Raw genomic sequence first — 25,519 nt, 5'->3', positions numbered from 1 at the left:
TTTTATTGCTTTGTTACTGTTATTTGTTTGTTTTATCGGGCCTGGCCCCATGTAAGCCGCCCCGAGTCCCTTCGGGGAGATGGGGCGGGGTATAAAAATAAAGTTATTATTTATTATTATTATTATTATTATTATTATTATTATTATTATTATTGGCAGGAGTTGGAGCTAACAGTGAGTGCTCATTCCACTCCCGGGATTTGGACCTGGCACCTTTCAGTCCACAAGTTCAGCAGCTCAGTGCTTTAACCCACTGTGCTACCAGAGGCCCCATACCCGAGTATAAGCCGACCCGAATATAAGCCGAGGCACCTAATTTTACCACAAAAAAACTGGGAAAACATTGACTCAAGTATAAGCCGAGAGTGGCAAATTTCAGAAATAGATACCAATAAAATTACATTAATGAGGCATCAGTAGTTTAAATATTTTTGAATATTTACATAGCACTGTGATTTAAGATAAGACTGTCCAACTCTAATGAAATCATTATTCTCATCTTCTTCAATGTAAATGTGCTTATGTATCTATTTAATAATAGAGTAAAAGAATAAATGTAATAATAATAGGGTAAAATAATAAATGTAATAATAATAAGATCAGAGTGAAATAAATGCATTAATAATAAAAATAGAGTAAAATAAGTGTAATACGGTAGAGTCTCACTCATCTAAGCTATCCCTCCCACTTTGGTGTTGGCTTCTAGCCCTTCGTCTAAGTCCTTAACAAAGATGTTGAACAGAACCGGGTCCAGGACGGAACCCTGAAGAAAATGGGACTATTCACAAAGAGGGACAAAATCTTGAGCCAACCCTGATTACAACCCCCAGTAAATGCTTCCAAATATGAGGTTTGAATGAAAAGTAATGCCTCCACCTTCGTATCTTCTCAACAGATGGTAGTCCTGGTCTGCGGCAGGTACTGGCTTGTTCAGTAGACTCTCCTCTAGAGTTTCATTTGTTGGGAAGCCTTAGCATTGAACGGTTGTGTTGTTAAAGTGCGAAGTATGGAACCCTGTGCAGACGGTTGGTCAATGCGACTTAAGCAACGTGCAGTCATTGAATTCTTGAGAGCAGAAGGTGTCACTCCAAAGGAGATTCATCAGAGAATGCAAGATGTTTATGGGGATTGTGTTGATGTGAGTCCTGTGCGTCATTGGGTGAGTAAGTTTAAAGATGTTGAGGTGGGAACATCTGACTTGTGTGACAAACAAAGAGTTGGACGTCCTGTGACAGTAACCACCAAGTTTCACAAGCAAAAGGTTGACAGATTGATTCAGGATGATTGTCGTATCACTCAGAGAGAAACTTCAAGCATAATCAGCATTTCACAATAATGTGGGTCACATTATTGCTTTGCTTGGCTATCGGAAGATCTGTGCACGATGGGTCCTGTGAGACGCCGGTTGCGGAAACAGAGTGTCGACTTCTTCTGTGACGGCTTCAGAAAACTTGTTCATCGTTGGCACAAATGTATCCAATTGTCTGGTGATGATGTGGAAAAGTGAATAGTGGTAGTTAAAGAGCACATTCTAAGGCAGTGATGGCCAATCTATGACACGCGTGTCAGCACTGACATGCCTAGCCATTTTTGCTGACACGCTGCTGCATGCAGATTGATTGGATAACTATGTCTTTTGTGGCCAAATTTGGTGTGATTTGGTCCAGTGTTTTAGTTGTTTACTCCATGGGAATTATGCACATTACACACATACACACACACACATAATTATAGTATATTATCATATTATTACTATTATATTATTATATTATTAATTATTAATGACTACATTGAAACTAGAATAGAGAGAAATCAGCGTGGAAACTGCAAGAGGTACCATAGAGTGTTGTACATGGAAATAATGGTAGTAAATAGTTTTTTGATTTATTAAATACAGTTATATATTACAATTATACATTTTTGTTATTTAAGCTATACATATTGTGAAATTATGGTTTTTTCCCCTCAAAGTGACACACCACCCAAGTCATGCTAGGTTTTTTGGTGAATTTTGACACACCAAGCACAAAAGCTTGCCCATCATTGTTCTAAGGATTATTTCTGTGTTTGATTTATTAAAATACTAGCTGTGCCCGGCCACGCGTTGCTGTGGCAAAGTGGTGGTGGTATTGGTTAAAAATTGTGGTGTAATTTTTATTTGACGTTATTTGTATTTTTTAATTAATTATATTGTAAGTTATCTTTTTATTTATTATATTTTATTATTTTATTGTATTAATTTTTAGTGTTTTAAATTATTTTTTAGTGTTTTTTATTATTTTTTATTGGGTTGCTAGGAGACCAAGTTGGAGGAGCTTAGCTTTCTAACTGGCAGCAATTGGATAAAAGCAATTCTTCCTCTCTCTCTAATTAGGATTTTATTTTTCTTTTCTTTTTATTGTATCAACCTAGAGGCGTGGATGATGAGTTGTGTTGCCAAATTTCGAGGTTGGGGGGCCTGTAGTTTTGTTGTTTTGTGGGTCGCCGTGATGCCATCACTCTTTTATATATATAGATTCCCATCCAAACCCAAGTAACAAAGGTGGAGGCATTACTTTTCATTCAACCCTCGTACAAACCTACAGATACCTGGTTTCATAGCCTGGGGTTGGGCGAAATGGTCCCATCAAGGACCATTGGAAGCCAGGGCTCTGTGACTTGCATGGTGCAGGAAAGCAAAGTCTGAAACGGAAGGCAACTTGGGGTTTTCTACAGCGATAGAGGAAACGTGTCCCCGGCAGGTTCATCTGAGGTGCCTTGAGAAATTGGCAGTGTCAAGTTTCTCCGAAGGCCTTTTCCCGCTTGATGTCAAGGCAAGTGTCCTTGTTGTTAGCATTTGCTGAAGGAAGGGACCACCAGCCGTCCTCCTTGACTTCTCTCTGCTTTCTTAGAGCTCCGTGTCTAATAAGAGGAGACAAGATCTTTTTGGCCGGCACGAAGGAGGTGACGGTGGAGTGAAGCTTGTGGCAAAACGTTCAAGGCTATTTCTAGTCCTGCCAATCCCTTTGCCTGGCCTTGGAGTGGAGATCAGCTGCTCTAAAGAGCTGTTTCTTGGAAAGTTTGCATTTGATAGATTTTCGACTCCGTTTTGTGCTGTTTTATAACCTGGGTTTCGTTGTCACCGTCGTTCCAAGGAGATATTTTGAGTGAAATGGCCAGATCGTCAGACGTAGGAAGAAATCTCCAGGAATGGCCACTATTCTAAGCACCGTGATGCTTTCATTTGGTGGGGATGAGTTGGTCCAGATGGCTAAATTAATGTGGATTTTGAAAGATAAGACAAATGGAGATGTTTGGATTTTTTTTGTGTGGAAAGGTTTGAATCTGTTTATGGATCTGATGGCACAGTGAGTTAAAGCGCTGAGTTGCTGAACTTGCAGACCAAAAGGTCCCAGGTTCAAATCCCGGGAGCGGAATGAGCACCCGCTGTTAGCCCCAGCTTCTGCCAACCTAGCAGTTCGAAAACATGCCAATGTGAGTAGATCAATAGGTACCGCTCTGGCGGGAAGGTAACGGCGCTCCATGCAGTCATGCCGGCCACATGACCTTGGAGATGTCTATGGACAACGCCGGCTCTTCGGCCTAGAAATGGAGATGAGCACCAACCCCCAGAGTCGGTCACGACTGGACTTCACGTCAGGGGAAATCTTTACCTATGGAACTTTTGAGTATAAGACATCAAATGATATATAGTAGAGTCTCATTCTGATCTTCTTCTTCTTCTTCTTCTTCTTATTATTATTATTGCATTTATTATTTTACTCTATTTATTATTACAGTAGAGTCTCACTTATCCAACATAAACAGGCTGGCAGAACGTTGGATAAGCAAATATGTTGGATAATAAGGAGGGATTGAGGAAAAGCCTATTAAACATCAAATGAGGTTATGATTTTACAAATTAAGCATCAAAACATCATGTTATCCAACAAATTTGACAGAAAATGTAGTTCAATATGCAGTAATGTTATGTTGTAATTACTATATTTATGAATTTAGCACCAAAATATCACAGTATATTGAAAACATTGACTACAAAAATGGCTTGGATAATCCAGAACGTTGGATAAGCGAGACTCCACTGTATTGCTCTATGGTTATGTTTATCAGTAACTTGGGGACCCAGCAATGCCCGGGTTATTTGAAAAAGGCATTACAGTAGAGTCTCACTTATCCAACGTTCTGGATTATCCAATGTATTTTTGTAGCCAATGTTTCCAATACATCGTGATATTTTGCTGCTAAATTCGTAAATAAAGTAATTACTGCGCATTGAACTACTTTTTCTGTCAAATTTGTTGTAAAACATGATGTTTTGGTGCTTAATTTGTGAAATCATAACCTAATTTGATGTGTAATAGGCTTTTCCTTAATCCCTCCTTATTATCCAACATATTCGCTTATCCAACGTTCTACTGGCCCATTTATGTTGGATTAAGTGAGACTCTACTGTAACTGTTTTTATTTCTGAAATTTACCATCTTCGGCTTATACTGGAGTCAATGTTTTCCCAGGTTTTTTTGTGGTATTATCAAACATATTCGCTTATCCAACGTTCTGCTGGCCCATTTATATTGGATAAGTGAGACTTTACTGTATCTGTTTTTATTTCTGAAATTTACCACCTTTGGCTTATACTGGAGTCAATGTTTTCCCATTTTTTTGTGGTAAAATGAGGTGTCTCGGCTTATATTCGGGTCGTCTTATACTCGAGTATATATGGTAATTAAAGAAAAGGGACTATATATGGTAATACTTCATCTTCACCGGTGTTCAGCCCAGACCTGAAAGGAGTTCTCCGATGGGTCTCTAAATCAGCATTCTGTAGGTCGTGATGCCGAGTGACTTCTATTTTGGGTATGTGTTCAATCTGCTTTGAAGTCAAAGGAGCTCTCCAAGGTGCTGACCCTATTTAGAGATGAGATTTCGGACTATATATGGTAATACTTCATCTTCACCGGTGTTCAGCCCAGACCTGAAAGGAGTTTTCCGATGTGTCTCTAAATCTGTAGGTCGTGATGCCGAGTGACTTCTATTTTGGGTACGTGTTCAATCTGCTTTGAAGTCAAAGGAGCTCTCCAAGGTGCTGACCCTATTTAGAGACGAGATTTCAGCACGCTGGAGAGCTCCTTTCAGGTCTGGAGTGAAAGCTGGTGCAGATGCTCCAGTATGAGCTTCCTGTGTGGCCCAGCATTTTCTTCATTTTCTTCATGGGTATGGCATGCGATCAAGGCTCACACTCATTCACCCTCCTCTGGCACAAGAGATGAGAACCGCCAGGATGCTGCCTTGATCGGAATGTGTGATGGCTGCACATCTGGCGAGCTTGTCATATCTGTAATGGGCCAGATGACACCAAACAGTCAAATGCAGAATATCCTTAACAAGGTCGGAGAGAGCTGGCAGGAAGGGCTCCGGGCTAATTCAGTGATGACACTGATGTGACAGAGCCTCGGAGACAGAAGAAGCCCACCAGGCATTGGTCGGGGAGGAAAGAGAGGACGACATACGGAGATATACGTTTTGTTCCTGGAAAAGGCTGTATTTTGCCAGCTTTGTTCTGGTGCAGAGCTTGAGGGGCAATGGAGATGGAAAAGGAGAGCGATGGAGGGGATCAAGGTTGCCTTACCAACTCCATGGCACGTCAGTGTAAGTTGTATGGGCAAAACCCTATTCCAATCCTCGTGTGTATGAGGGTTGAATGAAAATTAATGCCTCCATCTTTGTTACTTGGGTTTGGATGGGAATATTTTAATAAATCAAACACATAAATTTATTATTATTATTATTATTATTATTATTATTATTATTATTATTATTATTTTTACAGTAGAGTCTCACTTATCCAACATTCGCTTATCCAATGTTCTGGATTATCCAACGCACTTTTGTAGTCAATGTTTTCAATACATCATGATATTTTGGTGCTAAATTCGTAAATACAGTAATGACTACATAGCATTACTGCGTATTGAACTATGTTTTCTGTCAAATTTGTTGTATAACATGATGTTTTGGTGCTTAATTTGTAAAATCATAACCTAATTTGATGTTTAATAGGCTTTTTCTTAATCCCTTCTTATTATCCAACATATTCGCTTATCCAACGCTCTGCCGGCCCATTTATGTTGGATAAGTGAGACTCTACTGTATTATTATTATTATTATTTATTACAGCATTTGTATCCCGCCCTTCTCACCCAAGAGGGGACTCAGGACGGCTTACAATAAAACATATATAAAAATAATATAATGCATTGCAGTTCAATTAAAATTAATTACATTAGACATTCACAAAAATACACTTATAAATATGCAGACTGGCGCACTTTAACAACACAACTGTTCAATGCTAAGGCTTCCCGCCAAATGGAACTGTAGAGGAGAGTCTACTGAACAAGACAGGACCTGCCGCAGACCAGGACTGCCATTTGTTGAGGAGGCATTACTTTTCATTCAACCCTCGTAAATGTATATGCCTTATGCCACCTGTCAGCTTTTGGTGATCTCACAAATTTCATAGGGTTTTCTTAGGCAAGGACAAAATAATCCTTAGATTGTGCTCTTTAACTACCACTGTTCACTTTTCCACACAATCACCAGACAATTGGATGCATTTGTGCCAACGATGAACAAGTTTTCTGAATTCGTCACGGAAGAAGTCGACACTCTGTTTCCGCAACCGGCGTCTCACAGGACCCATCGTGCACAGATCTTCCGATAGCCAAGCAAAGCAATAATGTGACCCACACGTTCTTGTGAAATGCTGATGATGCTTGAAATTTCTCTCTGGGTGATACGGCGATCATCCTGAATCAATCTGTCAACCTTTTCCTTGTGAAACTCAGTGGTTGCTGTCACAGGACATCCAACTCTTTGTTTGTCACGCAAGTCAGATCTTCCCACCTCAACATCTTTAAACTTACTCGGCCAACGACTCACAGCACTCACATCAACACAATCACCATAAACAGCTTGCATTCTCTGATGAACACCTTCTGGCTTGTTCTTGGGCTGCCAGAATCAGACCCTCCGTCTCCTTTTTCAAAGTTTCATTTGTGAGCCACATCCATGTTTTTTCTTTGTCAATTTGGCTCTCGATTTTTCCCAGGAACTGCCCATGGAGAGCCTTCTTTCGCCAGTTTTCTCTTCTGCTCTAGATTGTGTGTTTACGGTATTATTATTATTATTATTATTATTATTATTATTATTATTATTATTGCTTTGAATTGAAGTAAGCCTGGGGCAAAGGGAGGAGGAAAAATGTAAATGGAACCAGGACATTTTAAAAGCAGGCGAAAAAGTGGGATGGCAGAGGATTAATCTGGAATTTTTCCGCCAAATCGGGAGAGTTGGAGGATATGGCAACGAAGAATCCTGTGTTTGTGTTCTTCAATGGTACAGCTACTTGGTTGGCTTGCAGTCGATTTCGAGATGTAGGAGAGGCTGGGAAGAAGGAAACGTTGCCAAGAAGGAGAGCAAGAGGTTAGTAGTCTCTGGAGGAGACGACAAAACCGGAGCCAAATTCCCCGGTCCATGATGTGCCAGGCCTGCCAAATGGTTCACGGTCGGTGGCTGTTTCCATTCAGGCTGCAGAAGGGGCTGAGCTCCCCGCATCCGTCTTCCTGTCAGAAAATCCTTAGCCCCTGAATAGATTTATTCTCTGATCTGTAAGCTATTTAGCACAAAGCCCGGCTAATAAAAAGCGAGGCAAATGAGTCCGGCGAGTTTATCGGCAGGACTGTGGAGTCCAATCGCCTCTCATCGACTGGGTTATTTTTATACCGAGATTAGCAGGGAGGGAGGAATGAATGAGACGTATTGCTCTCCCGAAAGCATCGGAAAACTAGGCAACTAGGAGTGAATGCTGGCTTGAGATTGGGGAGAAAAGTGGGGTGCAAATGGTGACCCCTTGCAACCAAAACCAAAGACCATTTGGCTTTCCTTTATTGATTTTAAATGCAATACATATCTTGATATAATGCCACACGAACTTGATTCTATACTGCAGTTGTTTTTTCTTAATCTGTTTATTCTATTATGCTTATATGTTTATTGTGATGTGCTCTGATCATTGTTTATGTGGTTTTAATATGTTGTAAGCCACTTTGGGTCCCGTGAGGGAGAAAAGTGGGATATAAATAAAGATGATTTATTATTATTATTATTATTATTATTATTATTATTATTATTATTATTATTTTATTATGACACAGCAAACAAGATAGACATGCTTTATGTGGGGAGGCTAATTTAGCTAATTGATGACACCATAAAAATGTCTAGCAGCATGTGGAAAGGAATGAGGAAGTACTCCATCAAGGACTTGGTGTCACAGTAGATGATGAAGCAGCAGCTCCCCCTGTGGCTGGAATCGAACATACCCTCATGAAGCCGGAAAATGTTAAATTGCCTCTGTGTCTGTCTCTGTTTCTGTCTGTATGTCGTATGTCTAATGGCATTGAATGTTTGCCATGTGTATTTACATTGTGATCCACCCTGAGTCCCCTTCGGGGTGAGAAAGAAGGACGGAATATAAATACTGTAAATAAATAAATAAATAAATAAATAACTGAGGTTGTTAGGAATTGTGGGAGTTGAAGTCCAAAACACCTGGAGGGCCCAAGTTTGCCTGCTCTAAGGTTACACGGTTGTCTTAGTAAGATTTGTTCAGAGATATATTTATTTTTGCCTCCATTTGACGCCGAGAGAGTGTGACTTGAGTCAGGTCACCCAATGGGTTTCCATAGCTGAGTTGGGATTTGAACCCTGGTCGTCCAATGTCCGAATCCAACATCCAAACCAATGCACTATGTTGGAATATATAGTAAAGTAAAGGTAAAGTTTTTCGTGTCCGACTCTGGGGGTTGGTGCTCATCTTCATTTCTAAGCCGAAGAGTTGGCGTTGTCCATAGACACTTCCAAGGTCATGTGGCTACTGGCATGACTGCATGGAGTGGTACCTATTGATCTACTCACATTTGCATGTTTTCGAACTGCTAGGTTGGCAGAAGCTGGGGCTAACAGCGGGAGCTCCCTCTGCTATCTGGATTCGAACCTGTGACCTTTTGGTTCACAAGTTCAGCAGCTCAGCGCTTTAACACGCTGCACCACTGGGGGCCCATGCTGGAATATATAGAGGTGTATAAATCCTCAGATACTGCAAGGCAAAAAAAGATAATTTCCCCAAGCTCTGGTTCTTGACTGCTCTGGAACAAAGTGTGTTTGCCTCCCTGAAACACAGGAGAGCGTTTAAAGATTTTCATTGGAACAAAGCAGCCTTGTCTTGCTGGAGAGATTGGCTTATGCGCTCGCCTTGGAAACAAGGTAATGAAAAAAAAAGAAAAAAAGAATTGGGTCAAGGAGGATAGAAGCATTAAATTGCACAGCTCTCCATCTCTGGTACATCGGATGCTTGCAAGGTACCGGAGAAATAATAAGAAGCAGCAAAGCAAAGCTAAATTCAGAAAGTACTTTACTCAAGAATCAATTCAGATCAAATTCAGTGGCCTCACCGACAGAACAGAAGGGCTGTTGTCTGTCTGTCTTACGTCCGGTGTCTCATTATAGTTGGGTTTGGGTTGACGTTTTGTCCCAGAATAGTAATACTCGAGGCATCGTCTTCATCTACTTCGAAAGCACTAGGATTCTAGTGTAACCACCCGTGCAATTTTATATGGAACCTTTGGGTTTGTAGTTTACTGAAGTACCAGAGCTCTCTGGCTGAACATTGTAAATAGCTCTTCTTTAGGGGGAATATTGTCCTGGTTTGTCTTTCAAGAATAGCCTTCAAACACTTTGATAAGTAAATGAAAACTGCTTTACTTCAGCAAAACATAAAGTACAACACACTCAGTGGAACAATGGAAAGGGAAGCAAGGAAGTCTTATGGCAAACACAGTTCTTAGTCTCTGATAAATTCCCATATGAAATAGCATAACCATAGGTAAGGAAAGGGACCCTCAAAGGCCATCTAGATGGTCTCATAGGATCATAGGTAAGGAAAGTGACCTTCAAAATCCATCTAGATGGTCTTATAAGGCCGTAGCTAAGCAAGGAGAGTTTCAAGGACCATCTAGATGATCTCATAAGACCATAGGTAAGCAAAGAGACCTCCAAAGACCATATAGATGATCTCATAAAACCATAAGTAAGGAAAGGGACCTCCAAAGGCCATCTAGATGGTCTCATAGGACCATAGGTAAGGAAAGGGACCTCCAAAGGCCATCTAGATGGTCTCATAAGGCCATAGCTAAGCAAGGAGAGCTTCAAGGACCATCTAGACGATCTCATAAGATAAGACCATAGGTAAGCAAAGAGACCTCCAAAGACCAGGTAGACTTAGGTCAACCCTAAGGGTAAAGTTTAGGGCAGGTGCGAGGTTTAAATTGCCTCTGTGTCTGTCTCTGTCTCTGTTCTATGTTATATGGCATTGAATGTTTGCCTTATATGTGTACAGTGTGATCCGCCCTGAGTCCCCTTCGGGGTGAGAAGGGTGGAATATAAATACTGTAAATAAATAAATAAATAAATAAATAAAGTTCAGACTAAAACACGGAGCGCATACATTGCTCCACAGATGTGGAAGCCACTCATATAGCCCTGTCCTTGTGTCTGCTTTCAAATGGTTCACTGCGATGGGTGGTTGGTTTGAGATTATGGGATTTATAGTCTGCCCAAGAGCCCTGGCGTCTCACCAGAAATCAACTAGAAATCCCAGGATTCCGGTACAACAAGCCATGGCAGTCGAAGCATGACAAACTGCATTAGTTCTACAGTATTGATGCATCCTTGGACGCATCCGGATTGAACGAAAAGACTAAAGAGATGTCCTAGAGTTTGTTCCTCTTCTGATTTTATTTTGGAGATCTGTCGGAAAGAACAGGAACAAAACCGGGGACTTTTGGATCACAATCTCACCTTCCGTGTTCCCTTTCTGGTGCCTTTCCTTTTAGCTCGGGAGCACATCCCTTTCCGGAACAGTTACATAAACCCTTTCTGTTTCCCATCCCATCCTTTCTTTCTCTGTGTTGTCTCTCCCGATGGCCCCATTGCGCCTATATAGCCGTGACAGAAAGAAAGAGGGCGGGAGGGAGAGATGACATCGGTGGGGTGAACCTAGGGACTCCAGCTTGTTATACGCAACATTAAAATTAAAAATAGCCCAGGCTCGCCGGGGCGCTGTCATTAAAACGGCAGGGCTTTATTGCTCATTTTTCATTGCCAGATAAATAATGTTTCAGGTGCGGTGGTTAAATAATTCTTGCGGGGTGAAAAAAAAGAGAAGAAATGTGTAGCTGGGCTTCGAGAGAAACTTCGTGCTAATAACCCTGCTGAAGTGTCCCATCCATCTCTCTTCCTAACTTTCCGCCTGACACCAACTTTCCTCCTCCATGAATCTACATTTTGGGACTTAAATCCATGCTTTAAGAGAGTCTATATTCCATTTCTGTAGCTATTTCTTCGACTTTTATTCATTACTAGCTGTGCCCGGCCACGCGTTGCTGTGGTGTGGTAGTTAGGAGCCCTCTGGTTAGGAAGCAGCCTGGCTTTGAACTTGCAAGGCCGTTCAGTGCTGTTTAAGGTGGCCAACATAGGATCCCTCTGGTTAGGAAGCAGCCTGGCTTTGAAGCTGCAAGGCCGTTCAGTGCTATTCAAGGTGGCCAACATAGGATCCCTCTGGTTAGTAAGCAGCCTGGCTTTGAAGCTGCAAGGCCGTTCAGTGCTATTCAAGGTGGCCAACATAGGATCCCTCTGGTTAGGAAGCAGCCTGGCTTTGAAGCTGCAAGGCCGTTCAGTGCTATTCAAGGTGGCCAACATAGGATCCCTCTGGTTAGGAAGCAGCCTGGCTTTGAAGCTGCAAGGCCGTTCAGTGCTATTCAAGGTGGCCAACATAGGATCCCTCTGGTTAGGAAGCAGCCTGGCTTTGAAGCTGCAAGGCCGTTCAGTGCTATTCAAGGTAGCCAACATAGGATCCCTCTGGTTAGGAAGCAGCCTGGCTTTGAAGCTGCAAGGCTGTTCAGTGCTATTCAAGGTGGCCAACATAGGATCCCTCTGGTTAGGAAGCAGCTTGGCTTTGAAGCTGCAAGGCTGTTCAGTGCTATTTAAGGTGGCCAACATAGGATCCCTCTGGTTAGGAAGCAGCCTGGCTTTGAAGCTGCAAGGCCGTTCAGTGCTATGAAAGCTTGGCCAACATAGGATCCCTCTGATTAGGAAGCAGCCTGGCTTTGAACCTGCAAGGCCGTTCAGTGCTATTTAAGGTGGCCAACATAGGATCCCTCTGGTTAGGAAACAGCCTGGCTTTGAAGCTGCAAGGCCATTCAGCTGTAGTCACATTGACGTCTTTCAAAAATTGAAGCATGAGAGGCTGGTGACAAAATCCATGGGCCAATGCCATTGTGATCACACTATACCTAGCTCTGTACTAGAGGCATTTGTTGTGCTATCCTTCCATTCCTAGGATGCTCTTTCTATACTAGGTTTAAATATAATATTTCCCTCTCTGGAGGCCTGAATCCGAACAAATACTCTGTTGGGGGGAGATGGGGATTAAGTCTAACCATCACTCAAGGCTGCAATACTAGACCGAAGTTCCTGGAGGATAATTAATTTCCCAACACAAAGGCTTAGGAGGAGGAGAGGAGCATTTGACTAATGACGGCATTAGCAATTCACCCTCCAGCTCCAACGAGGTGCCTGAACAGATACGTTGGAATTCGCCAATTTCATTTCGTTCTGAAGCGCAGAGGAAGACCTCCTACTAGAGAGTATTTTTTGCTGAAAGCTCCTCTGAGACATCTGGTTCTGCTAAACAGAAATGGTCTCCATCCATTTAAGTTATTTCAGGGGATGAATTGAGTCCGGTGCTCCTCCAGGTGTGCTTGGATTCCCATCAGGCCAGTGATAATGGGCACTGTAGTCCAACAATGTCAGGAGATTCTTCCAGTTTGGTTACATTATTCCTAACCTGTCCTCCAGTATAGAACTCCACCTATAGCTAGGTCTTAACCAATCCAAAATAGACCATATTTTCATTATAAACTATGAAGTGCAAGTTGGTTAACTAACTAGCTAGTATATATTTAAGTCCCAATTAGTTCGGAAGCCTTAAATCAATTTTATTTATCTATGTGTGGAAACATTATCCAACAATTGATTCGGTGCATCTGGAACTGACTGACAGGATCCCGGCTTCAATTTGATACAGAACTAAACAAGGCGCTTTACTCCGCTCCCTTGTTCTCCCAACCATTTATTTGCCACATTTAATATGCATTTAAAAATGTAGGAGATTCCAGATTTTCCCCAATCTTGGACTATGGTGTTAGGGACTAGCCCGGAGGGGAAGTGAAGGAGAGAATTCCAAGAAAGCCATAAAACAAGCCTTTTATTGTTATCACAGCTAATGATAAGGCAAACAGCCGTACGTATCCCAAAGGGCTGTATCATGGAAATGGCCGCCGCCACATGTGCGCAGTTAACAAAGAATATATACCCTTGGCTTATCTAAAATTGACCAATGCCTGAGGGTCTTCCTCACCTTCCACATCCACTTGGCACAAGTGCCACCAATGACTTAATTTGTTTACTAGGTATGTCCAAAAAATCGTTTCGAATCTTATATCGGATTGTTATCGGATTGTTCTCGCTTTTTGAGACGCATTCTGATACGTTGTCTCACGGCGCAACCGGCAATGATGGGACATGCCTATTGTTTACTCTGAGCTTTCTTCTCTCCTTGGAACTTTCTGGAGAAAGGCACCAGCTCACAGGAAGGGAGAGGCATATGCAGAGGCAAAGCTACATAGGCAAAAGTTTGCTATTTTCTGTCTTATGGTCCCTTCAATGGAAGCTATCCGAAGAGCAACTCTTCTTGCACTGTTGCGCCAGTCCTGCAAAGGAAATTGCCATTTCGAGATGCGGTTGAACTCCTCCCAGTCAAAACATACAGGTGATAAGATATACCTGTGCAATGTTATTGCCCCAAGCAGTCACTTAGCAATTTAGGCAGGAAATTGGAAATCCCACCATCCCCGGGAGCTCTGATCAGAAGGACTTGAGGCGACTCAAGCGAAGGCATTGACTGTGCGTCTTCCCCAGCGGCTGCCAGCTGCTCCTTCCCCAACAGCTGGTGGAGGATCTCGCTCTTTTGAGCCGCATGGCAAACAACTCCCTTCTCTGCGGAGGAATCCCTCTTCTAATTGCTTCAATTGCTTGCAGGTCCTGGAGGCAGACACGGCAGGAAGAGGCGGGAAGCCGGGGAGTCACCGTCCTTAGTCCTAATGCCTTCTAAGGCCAAGCAGAGTGAGCAGAAGTTTGTATGCAGTCTTGGAAGCTGGTACAAAAGGAACCCCATTCATTGACACTTAATCATCCTTTGTTCCCAGCCCATGCTGGCCAGTGGCTGTGACTGGTCAGAATTAGAGGTTGGCTGCAGCCTATGTATAAAAACCAGCTGCTATAAATCACTACTGACCTAGAGGTCATGAGTTCGAAGCCCGGGTCGGGTTAAGCCTCCGACCATAAAAAAATAAAATAGCCCCGGCTTGCTGTTGACCTAGCAGCCCCGAAAGACAGTTGCATCTGTCAAGTAGGGAAAATTTAGGTACGCTTTATGCGGGAGGCTAATTTAACTAATCTACAACACCATAAAACTGCTCACGAGGAAAAGAAGAGGAAGAACAGCCACCAATGGATGGTGAAGCAACAGCTCCCCCTGTGGCCGGAATCGTGAAGCTGGAAAGATGTTAAAAAATGCCTCTGTGTCTGTCTAAAACTGAATGTTGTTTGTCTGTTGGCATTGAATTTTTGCCATATATGTGTTTATTGTAATTCGCCCTGAATCCCCTTCGGGGTGAGAAGGGCGGAATATAAATACTGTAAATAAATAAATAAATAAATAAATAAAAGGACTATGTAATTGTATTCTGGATGCGTTTGGGTCCACTACCTTCCAGCCTTGCCGTGCCTTGCCTAGCCGTGTTCCTTGTCTTGTCTTGCCGTGATTCCAGCCTTGCCTTGTCGTGCCATGTATCCAGCCTTGTCTTCAATTCCTTGCCTTGGACTTGCTTTTGAACTCTAGAAAAAGGTCTTGGACTTTTCCCCATTCAAACTGCTTGGAAGTTTGAGTGCGTTTCGGTTTTTGGATTACAAACTTTAAACTCTAATATTAAACATTGGACAATATATTACTGAACTATATTTGACCTTCCCTAAAAGGTCTATTGATGAACTTTATATTCTGCTTGTTTTTGTTTTATTTCTTTAATTCTTTAATAAAGATATTAGATTGTTTATTGCTTCAGTGTATTGGTTTCCAGTGCTCTCGCAGCCAGAGGTGTCACACCTCCCCACTTTTATAAGTGGTACCTTATTTCCTACTTGATAGATGCAACTATCTTTCGGCTTGCTAGGTCAGCAACGAGCAGGGGCTATATTTTATTTTTAATTGACGGGTGCTCACCCCACCACGGGCTGGCCTCGAACGCATGACCTAATGGTCCGAGTGATTTATTTCAGCAGCTGCTCACCAGCCTGCGCCACAGCCCGGCCCCCGGTTGCCTCCTAAAATGGGGCCAAGACTGAGAGATGGTTTAAAAGCCTCCAGAGAAGAAGACTCCACCACACTCCAAGGCAGCCTATTCCATCAGGATGTTCTTCCCAACATTCAGGTGGATTCTTAGGGAAAGAAGCAATGTTTGGAAAGTCAGAGGGTCGGATTGTGAGGTCTTGTGAGGAGCAAAGCCCAATTCAGCTCCAAGGCCTACGTTTTCAAGCCCTGCCCTATAAAACAAGGGTGCAAACAGGGCTTCCTTGGACATTTCTGCTATTTGATCTGCAAATCTGGGGGAAATATGGTTAGTAGATGAAGCCACAGTCCTTTTGCAATCTCCGAGCCACTGCTTTGAGTCCCTTCCCTGTGTTTTGTTTTTTTAAATTCTCTGTGCAGCTGCACCAATAAATTACAGATCTCCATTCTGTAGATAGGATGAATATTGTTTTACAAGAGATGAAAGCAGATAGAGCCACAATAGATTCCGTTTTATTGCATCTCACTGTGCTTTTATATATTTTGTAAAAAAAATATATGTACCGAAGGTTTTGCAGAGTTTCCTTCTATTTTTCCTTCTCTGCCTGATGTATCTGTTTCGAATCAGCCAGCAGTTTAAAAAGAAAATTGCTTTTTCCACTACCTTCTCCTCCAGGTTTTTTCTTTTTCTTCTTCTTTAGAAAGACAAACTTTCCTCTTCTCCTCCCGCCTCCTCTTCTCAGAAGTGCATTTAAAACCCTTCAACAATGGCAAGAGGTTGTTCCTTGATCATTCCTCATGCGTTTTTCCCAATGCGCAGGTAACGCGGAGGAGAGAAATAGATCGCCGGCAAGCTGGTTTCCAGATTAGAGCGGTAATAGAAAAAGGGAATAAGAAAAAGAAACTGGAGCAGAACAGAAATAGTCGGAGGCAGCAGAAGTCTTAAAAAGCCCAGACTTCTTCCTATCCACTTTCCCGTCTTCTCGCCCTAAGATTGCGGATCATAATTGTATATTTTCCCCCTTTTTCTTTGAAAACTACCTGGAGCAGAAACAGGACAAAGTAGGAATCGAACTCGGCTCTTAATTGCTCCTGAAGGCATTTCCTCCCATGTCTTTAGGATAGAATGCATCCCATCTGCCTGAAGAAAACCCAAATTGATGGCAATTTTCTCTTGCAAGGTGTTGAAATCTGTACTGCCAACAGTGGTTGGTGTCATCCCACGTTAACAACTAAAAGTGTCACCTTCCCACTATTACAAAGTGTCCTCAAACTTTTTTTGCAGAGGGCCGCAATCCTTCAGACTGTTTTGGGGCGGAATTATCATTTGAAAAAAAAAAAAGAACAAATTCCTATGCACACTGCACATGTCTTATTTGTAGTGCAAAAAAACCAACAACAACATTGAAAGAACAATACAATATCTATTTATATATATAATGGTTTGATTTTAATCGTATGTTTTAATTTTTCATTTGTGCGTTTTCGGTATTTGATGTTTTTGTATGTATACTCTTTTGCATTTGTAAGCAGCCCTGAGTCCCTGTGGGGAGATAGAGGCGGGGTAAAATAATAATAATAATAATAATAATAATAATAATAATAATAATAATAATAATAATTAATAATAGTTGTGGAAAAGAACAAGGTTTGGCTCATTGATGTTGCCATCCCAGGTGACAGTCGCATTGATGAAAAACAACAGGAAAATCTCAGCCGCTATCAGGACCTCAAGATGGAACTTCAAAGACTCTGGCAGAAACCAGTGCAGGTGGTCCCGGTGGTGATGGGCACACTGGGTGCTGTGCCAAAAGATCTCAGCCGGCATTTGGAAACAATAGACATTGACAAAATTACGATCTGCCAACTGCAAAAGGCCACCCTGCTGGGATCTGCACGCATCATCCGAAAATACATCACACAGTCCTAGACACTTGGAGCTTTTTGTTGTATGAACGTAGAGGCAAGGATGAGGGGTTGTGCTGCCAAGTTTAGTGTTGCTGGGATGTGTAGTTTTGTTGTTTTGTCCTAGGCTGAAATTTCATTACCTATATATATATATATATATATATATATATATATATATATATATCTCACATTCATGTGCATACATGCACACAAACACCAGTGATGGCTGTAGCTTTCCATGTCATGAGTGCAGTGACACTTCTCTGTCACTCAGGGTTTTAGTCTGAATAATAATGTTCTCCAAGATGCTCCTTTTTGGAAGGAAAGGTTCCGCATCTCTCGCAGCTTCTGCAAAGATTAGATTAGAACCTGGAATGGAGCCACTACTCCACTGCCGCGGAAACCACCGACGACAAGATTTGCACAGAAACCCATGCCCCAACTTTGTAATTAAGAGACGGGAAAGAAATTGGCCGTCTTCCTTTGTGCTTTGCAAGACAGCGAACCAATAAGGTGCCAAGATCCTTCAATCTGACAATCTCAGCAACTCCGAGCAGCCAAGTCTTCTTTCCTTTTTTCCTCCATATCACACAGGGGGGGAAAGTATTTGAATAAATGCAGACAGGCAGGTTTTTTTGCATTAAAAATCCATTAAGGAAAATGTGTTTTTAAGTGCTTGTAGAATAGGAGAAGTCCAAAAAGTCCCTACAAGAAAAACAGCATGAAGGTTTGAATCCTTTGGATGTTACGGGGCTATAACTTTTGGGGCATTTTAGCCCATAGTCATGGCTAGTTCATTCAGGTTGCAACCCCTACCCTAAAAGGCATCCCTAATTCTCATGCCTTATATGCTAAGTACCGTATATACTCAAGTATAAGCCGACCCAAATATAAGCCGAGGCACCTAATTTTACCACAAAAAAACAGGGAAAACATTGACTCCAGTATAAGCCGAGATACCAATAAAATTACCGTATATACTCGAGTATAAGCCTACCCGAATATAAGCACCTAATTTTACCACAAAAAACTGGGAAAACATTGACTCCAGTATAAAGCGGAGATAACAATAAAATTACCATATATACTTGAGTATAAGCCGACCCGAATGTAAGCCGAGGCACCTAATTTTACCACAAAAAACTGGGAAAACATTGACTCCAGTATAAGCCGAGATACCAATAAATTTACAGTATATACTCGAGTATAAGCCGACCGGAATGTAAGCAGAGGCACCTAATTTTACCACCAAAAACTGGGAAAACATTGACTCCAGTATAAGCTGAGATACCAATAAAATTACCATATATACTCGAGTATAAGCCAATCCGAATATAAGTCGAGGCACCTAATTTTACCACCAAAAACTGGGAAAACATTGACTCCAGTATAAGCCGAGATACTAATAAAATTACCGTATATACTTGAGTATAAGCCAACTCGAATATAAGCCGAGGCACCTAATTTTACCACCAAAAACTGGGAAAACATTGACTCCAGTATAAGCCGAGATACCAATAAAATTACCGTATATACTTGAGTATAAGCCAACTCGAATATAAGCCGAGGCACCTAATTTTACCACCAAAAACTGGGAAAACATTGACTCCAGTATAAGCCGAGATACCAATAAAATTACCGTATATACTTGAGTATAAGCCAACCCGAATATAAGCCGAGGCACCTAATTTTACCACCAAAAACTGGGAAAACATTGACTCCAGTATAAGCTGAGTACCTAATAAATTTACAGTATATACTCGAGTATAAGCCGACCCGAATATAAGCCGAGGCACCTAATTTTACCACCAAAAACTGGGAAAACATTGACTCCAGTATAAGCCGAGATACCAATAAAATTACCGTATATACTCGAGTATAAGCTGACCCGAATATAAGCCGAGGTACCTAATTTTACCACAAAAAACTAGGAAAACATTGACTCCAGTATAAGCCGAGATACCAATAAAATTACCGTATATACTCGAGTATAAGCCGACCCGAATATAAGCCGAGGTACCTAATTTTACCACAAAAAACTAGGAAAACATTGACTCCAGTATAAGCTGAGTACCTAATAAATTTACAGTATATACTCGAGTATAAGCCGACCTGAATATAAGCCGAGGCACCTAATTTTACCACAAAAAACTGGGAAAACATTGACTCCAGTATAAGCCGAGATACCAATAAAATTACCGTATATACTCGAGTATAAGCCGACTCGAATATAAGCCGAGGCATCTAATTTTACCACAAAAAACTGGGAAAGCATTGACTCCAGTATAATCCGTTAACGTGAGGTGACACCAACGCAAAGTGATACCACTGTTGGCAGTACATTGAGTCTCACCAGAAACATCACCACCGCAATCCATTGCACTGAAGTCATTCCAAAGAAATAACCCAGACTTCTTCACCCCAAACAAAGTTCTCCGAATGAGTCAGTAGAACATATGTAAAGGGCTAAATATAGCACCGTCCCCATCCACCCCTTTCCTTCGTGTCTTTCCCTATTTTCTCCCCTTTTTAGTGAAAAACCACTAACAATCTCCCATTACAAGGCAGCCATGAATGTTGCCATTTCATTAGAAGGGTATTGTGCTCCTGATTGACAGCTGGCAAGCCAAGGGAAATTGCAATCTCCCTCCACAGCTGCACATCCCATCAGGAGCAATTTAAAGTTGGAAAGAGGAGGAGGAAGGCTCGAGTCCAGAGCAAAGCAGGCTTTTCTGTAACCAACCGTTCAGGGCTGGCCTCTTTCGTCCCATCAAGAGCGCAGATTTCAATGGGTTTAGCACTCATCCCAATCGGGAACATTGGGAATCCTACGCTGGTGTTTTGTCTAGGACATACACAAGCATACATCCAGCTTAAGCCAATATTTGCAAAGGCATGAATGTCTTCTTTGGTGTTTGCAGAGGCATGGATGTTCCAAAAGCTTGGCTATTCGTTGACTGCTGGAAAGCAGGAGCCACAGACTGGAGAAGCATCTGGCCATGTCCTTGTAGCATCATCCGCTGACTAATCCAGAGGATCCCACCAGATCTCCATAAATGATGCTACAGTTTTACATCTGGCTACAAGGACATCACCAGATGCTTCTCTGATCCCACATCTGCTCAACACGGGCTGGTCATGGATGGATTCGTTGCAGAAGCAAAAAAATGAGCCCTGGAAGGGGTAAGAGGAGGACCTGGATACAGATAGACTGTAAGGGAAAGGTAAAGGATTCCCCTGGCACTAAGTCCAATTGTAACCAACTCTGGGGGTTGGTGTCAAGGACAGAACGCCACAAGATTCAAAGTAACAGAGTTTATTAGATTACAGAACTCAAAAATGCCCGTAAAAACACAAGGGGCAGGCAGTTTTTGCCTTTAGGAGCAAAAAGGGACAAAAGTAAATGTTCAAAAGATAAACCGGATTAAACCGGAGTTTAATCCGGGTAAAAACAAACTGCTTGCTTCAGCCTAGGTATTAACAGAACGAAAGCCAAGGAACAAAAGATACAAAGAATGCAACTAATTGGCAGCAGATTCCTCTCTGCTGCCAGCACTGTGCTTAGAGTAACTTGCGTCGCTCCCACACACACACAGTAGACAGGATCTCCAACACGAGCAATTCAGCCAAGGATTGTAGAAGTAGAGTAGACCAGTTCCGTTCCGTAGATCAAAGCCAGAAGCAGACGTTTGTAGTTTTTCCAAGTCCAAGAAGGGAGGGAAGACAAGCCGTGGTCAGTTCAGTCCGGGTTCTCAAAGCAGGAGATGGCGTCCGTCAGAAAGACGACGGAAGGTCAAGCTAATAAGAGTAAGCACAGGTTTGCACAAACAAATGCCCACACAATCCCTCCCGCCGTCTGACCTTGGATTCCAATCAACTTACGTCTCAGCACAGGAAAGCACACAAGTCTTCAGGGAAGCGTCCCACACACACACGGATCCCAAGCGTTTGCCCAGATTACCTTGCCCGACGCAATTTGCAATTGCTCCCAAGCCCCATTTTATGCCAGTTACAAATCTTCATCACTGTCAGCTGTCCTCCTTAACCCGGGCGTTTCCTCATCACTTTCCTCGTCAGAGCTGGAACACCTCTGACTACGCCCAACAGCATCTCCAGCTGTGGATCCCGTCCCATCCCTCCAGCTAAGCCATGGGTCTAATCCTGAAGGTCCCCATTCATCTTCTGTCCCATCATGGCCAGTGGCACCCAATTCCTCCCTTACCCGAGTCCAATCCATCTCATCCTCCTCTGAGCTAACCAGCCCCTCCTCCATTCTCTCCGTAAACCCTTCGAAAGATTCTTCGTCAGATGGTGCTGCAAATATGTCTCGCAGTCTTTTTCTCTCTCGCTCCTCGAGAGTATCTGACTCTCGAGGAGTCTTACGCCCACGTCTGTCAGTAACAGAGCCATGAGGCTCAATCATAACAGTTGGTGCTCATCTCCATTTCTAAGCCGAAGCGCCGGCGTTGTCCATAGACACCTCCAAGGTCATATGACCGGCATATCTGCATGGAATGCCGTTACCTTCCTGCCGGAGCGGTATCTATTGATCTACTCACATTTGCATGTTTCGAACTGCTAGGTTGGCAGAAGCTGGAGCTAACAGCGGGCGCTCACTCCTCTCCCCGGATTTGAACCTGGGACCTTTCAGTCTGCAAGTTCAGCAGCTCAGCGCTTTAACACACTGAGCCACCGGAAGCTCCTAGATAGACTGTAGGACACATAAAATCACATTATCCCAGTGTTGGGAAAGGCCTCCAGCACTATCCGTGTCATGTAGTGTCACCAATAGTATTGGTTGAAGGTTGGGTTGCTGACCTGAAGGTTGCCAGTTCGAATCCAACCCAGGGAGAGTGTGGATGAGCTCCCTCTGTCAGCTCCAGCTCTATGTGGGGACATGAGAGAAGCTTCTTACGAGGATGGTAAAAACATCATAAACATCTGGGCAATGTCCCCTGGGCAACGTCCTTGCAGACGCCCAATTCTCTCACACCAGAAGTGACTTGCAGTTTCTGACACGAAAAAATAGTACAGTAGAGTCTCACTTATCCAAGCCTTGCTTATCCAAGCTTCTGGATTATCCAAGGCATTTTTGTAGTCAATGTTTTCAATACATCGTGATATTTTGGTGCTAAATTCGTAAATACACTAATTACTACATAGCATTACTGTGTATTGAACTACTTTTTCTGTCAAATGTGTTGTATAACATGAAGTTTTGGTGCTTAATTTGTAAAATCATAACCTAATTTGATGTTTAATAGGCTTTTCCTTAATCCCGCCTTATTATCCAAGATATTTGCTTATCCAAGCTTCTGCTGGCCTGTTTAGCTTGGATAAGTGAGACTCTACTGTATTTGGCACTGACACCAAGTTGGGGTTCCAAGGATTCTTTTATGAAAGGTCAGACATTTAGCCAAGATGATACTTTATTTTCTTGTATGCTCATCATTCCTGCAGTGTTTTCCTGAGAAACAAAACTGAGCAGTTATTGTGGTTGTTAGTGTTTCTGCTCTTGATGCTGTTGCTGTTGTCATATCTTTGAAGCCTGCTTTCCCCTTGGTTGAGACCCAACGTGATTCAGAACCTTTACAATCTTCCAGTCTAAATCCTACAAAGTATAAATATTAAAATGGAATGATGCATACAATTATGGAAACAAAGTCAGTTACAATCGTGTTAAACTGTCAAAAAGTTTGAAAGTCAATATCTGACCTTGGAAACTATAAACAAACACCTTTGGAGGGACAGATTCAACACCCACCCCAAAGCTCATCAGATGGGTGCAGGGCTCCATTTCCATGCCCTTCTCACAGTGAAGAAGTTTTTCCTGATGTTCAGGTGGAATCTCCTTTCCTGTAGTTTGAAGCCAGGAAAGGAGATTCCACCTGAACATCAGGAAGAACTTCCTGACTGTGAGAAGGGCTGTTCAACAGTGGAACTCTCTTCCCCGGACTGTGGTGGAGGCTCCTTCTTTGGAGGCTTTTAAGCAGAGGCTGGATGGCCATCTTTCTGGGGTGCTTTAAAAGCTTCTTGGCAAAATGGGGTTGGACTGGATGGCCCATGAGGTCTCTTCCAACTCTACTATTCTATGATTCTATGATTCTATGTTTTTGAAGCAGAGGCCGGATGGCCATCTGTCTGGGGTGCTTTAAAAGCGATTTCCTGCTTCTTGGCAGAATGGGGTTGGACTGGGTGGCCCATGAGGTCTCTTCCAACTCTACTACCATGTTTCCCCGAAAATAAGACAGTGTCTTATATTAATTTTTGCTCCCAAAGATGCTCTAGGTCTTATTTTCAGGGGATGTCTTATTTTTCCATGAAGAAGAATTCACATTTATTGTTGAACAAAAAAATGAACATTTATTATATACTGTACAGTAGTTGTCATCACAAACCAGCATAACCAGACTGTGAATCCTATCAAGAATTTCTTGTTACTACCATTATTTCTATGTACAACTGGTATGTACATTTACCAATCCTGCATGCTCTGGTGTTCTGTTTGGCAGGCGCTGGGCATGCTTCCAAACAAAAACATTGCTAGGTCTTACTTTCGGGGGAGGTCTTATATTTAGCAATTCAGCAAAATTTCTACTAGGTCTTATTTTTCGAGGATGTCTTATTTTCAGGGAAACAGGGTATTCTATGATTCTATGTTTTTGAAGCAGAGGCTGGATGGCCATCTGTCTGGGGTGCTTTAAAAGCGATTTCCTGCTTCTTGGCAGAATGGGGTTGGACTGGATGGCCCATGAGGTCTCTTCCAACTCTACTATTCTATGATTCTATGATTCTAGGTAAGAACAGATAAGGATGGCTGGCTATCCCTCAAGACAGGGAAACAGGATAAGACGGTTCTCTCCACTTTCTTCCACCTTCCTTCACATTCCTCCGCTTTCCTCCACTTTCCCCTGTTTTCCCATGCTCTGTTTGACTTAACCTATGGAAGCGTTCCCTGCAGAAGACATCTCTTTGTCCCCATAATTCCTGTTCTGACTACTAGGCCCAACTTCCAGGATCTCCAGCAAAGGCAGCCACCAAGCCCTGCATTCTTCATCCATTCTCTTTCCCTTCCTCCCTGGTGCCTCTCTCCATCTCCAACTCCAGATGAGGCTAAATGTTGGGAAGCAAACACCATCTGCTGCAGGCAGGTCTCTGCGGCTGAGACTCTGGGGCTGGAGGGAAGACGCGTGGAGCCTGGCGTCCCTGGGAGATTCCCGGCCCCTTCCTTGCCGTCTGGTGCCCGCGTTCCCATCTGCCCGAAGGCAGCAGACGGCGACGTCTCAGCCTTTCTGGCCCGAAACCTCCTGTGCTGTTGCGGCTCATTTAGGCCGTGCAGATCTGCCTTGGGAAAGGCCAGCGTTCATGTTGCAGAAGAGAGCAGGTACAGCTCCCTTCCCTCTCCTTGCTTCCTCCAAAAGACACAGAGAGAAGCAAGGCACAAGTCATGCATTAGCAACTGCTGTTTCACTTCCCTCCTTCTGAAATCTGCCTTTGCGTCTACACTGTAGAATTAATGGAATTTGACGCCACTTGGGCAGCCATGGCTCAAGGTGAGGGACTCTTGGGAGCTCTTTGGCATAATTGATTAAAGATCTTGTAAAACTATCCCATATTTTAATGTTGTCAGAAGCGATTTGAGAACATACTGCAAGTTGCTTCTGGTATGAGAGAATTGGCTGTCTACAAAGACCTTACCCAGGGGACATTAGCCAGATGTGTTACTATCAGAATCATTTATCCCAGAATTCTTGCCATTTGTGTATTTACACTATGTAAGACATCATACAAATGTAGTGTGTTTTTTAAAGAAACTAAAGGGTATCTTCTCCAACTTCCACATCTTTGCAAAGACCATCCTTTAATGAAACCAGAGACTTACCTTTTGGGCATTCTGGACAAAGACATTTTTCAGGATACTAATAAAGAAAAATTAATCATATTTCTGTCAACGGCAGCAAGGATGGTCTTTGCAAAGATGTGGAAGTTGGAGAAGATACCAGATAGAGAAGACTGGTATGGAAGATAACAGCTAACATATTATTTGGAAAAAAAACACTGGTAAGGGTGTAAAGAAGACTG

General features: G+C 42.6%; 1 long non-coding RNA gene across 2 annotated transcripts in view; it reads left to right on the top strand.

The window, feature by feature from the left end:
• Nucleotides 1-4,837: 4,837 nt before the first annotated feature.
• Nucleotides 4,838-25,519, top strand: part of LOC134293497 (uncharacterized) — a 30,045-nt gene continuing 9,363 nt past the window's right edge. For both annotated transcript variants that reach the window (XR_010000441.1, XR_010000440.1), the window contains exon 1: nucleotides 4,838-5,649. This is a non-coding gene — a long non-coding RNA (uncharacterized LOC134293497). The remainder of the gene's footprint in view (nucleotides 5,650-25,519) is intronic.

The sequence above is a fragment of the Anolis carolinensis genome, unplaced genomic scaffold (assembly GCF_035594765.1).
Source record: "Anolis carolinensis isolate JA03-04 unplaced genomic scaffold, rAnoCar3.1.pri scaffold_8, whole genome shotgun sequence".
NCBI lineage: Eukaryota > Metazoa > Chordata > Lepidosauria > Squamata > Dactyloidae > Anolis > Anolis carolinensis.
The sequence above is the reverse complement of the archived record's forward strand: the minus strand, read 5'-3'. Positions and strand labels throughout refer to the sequence as shown.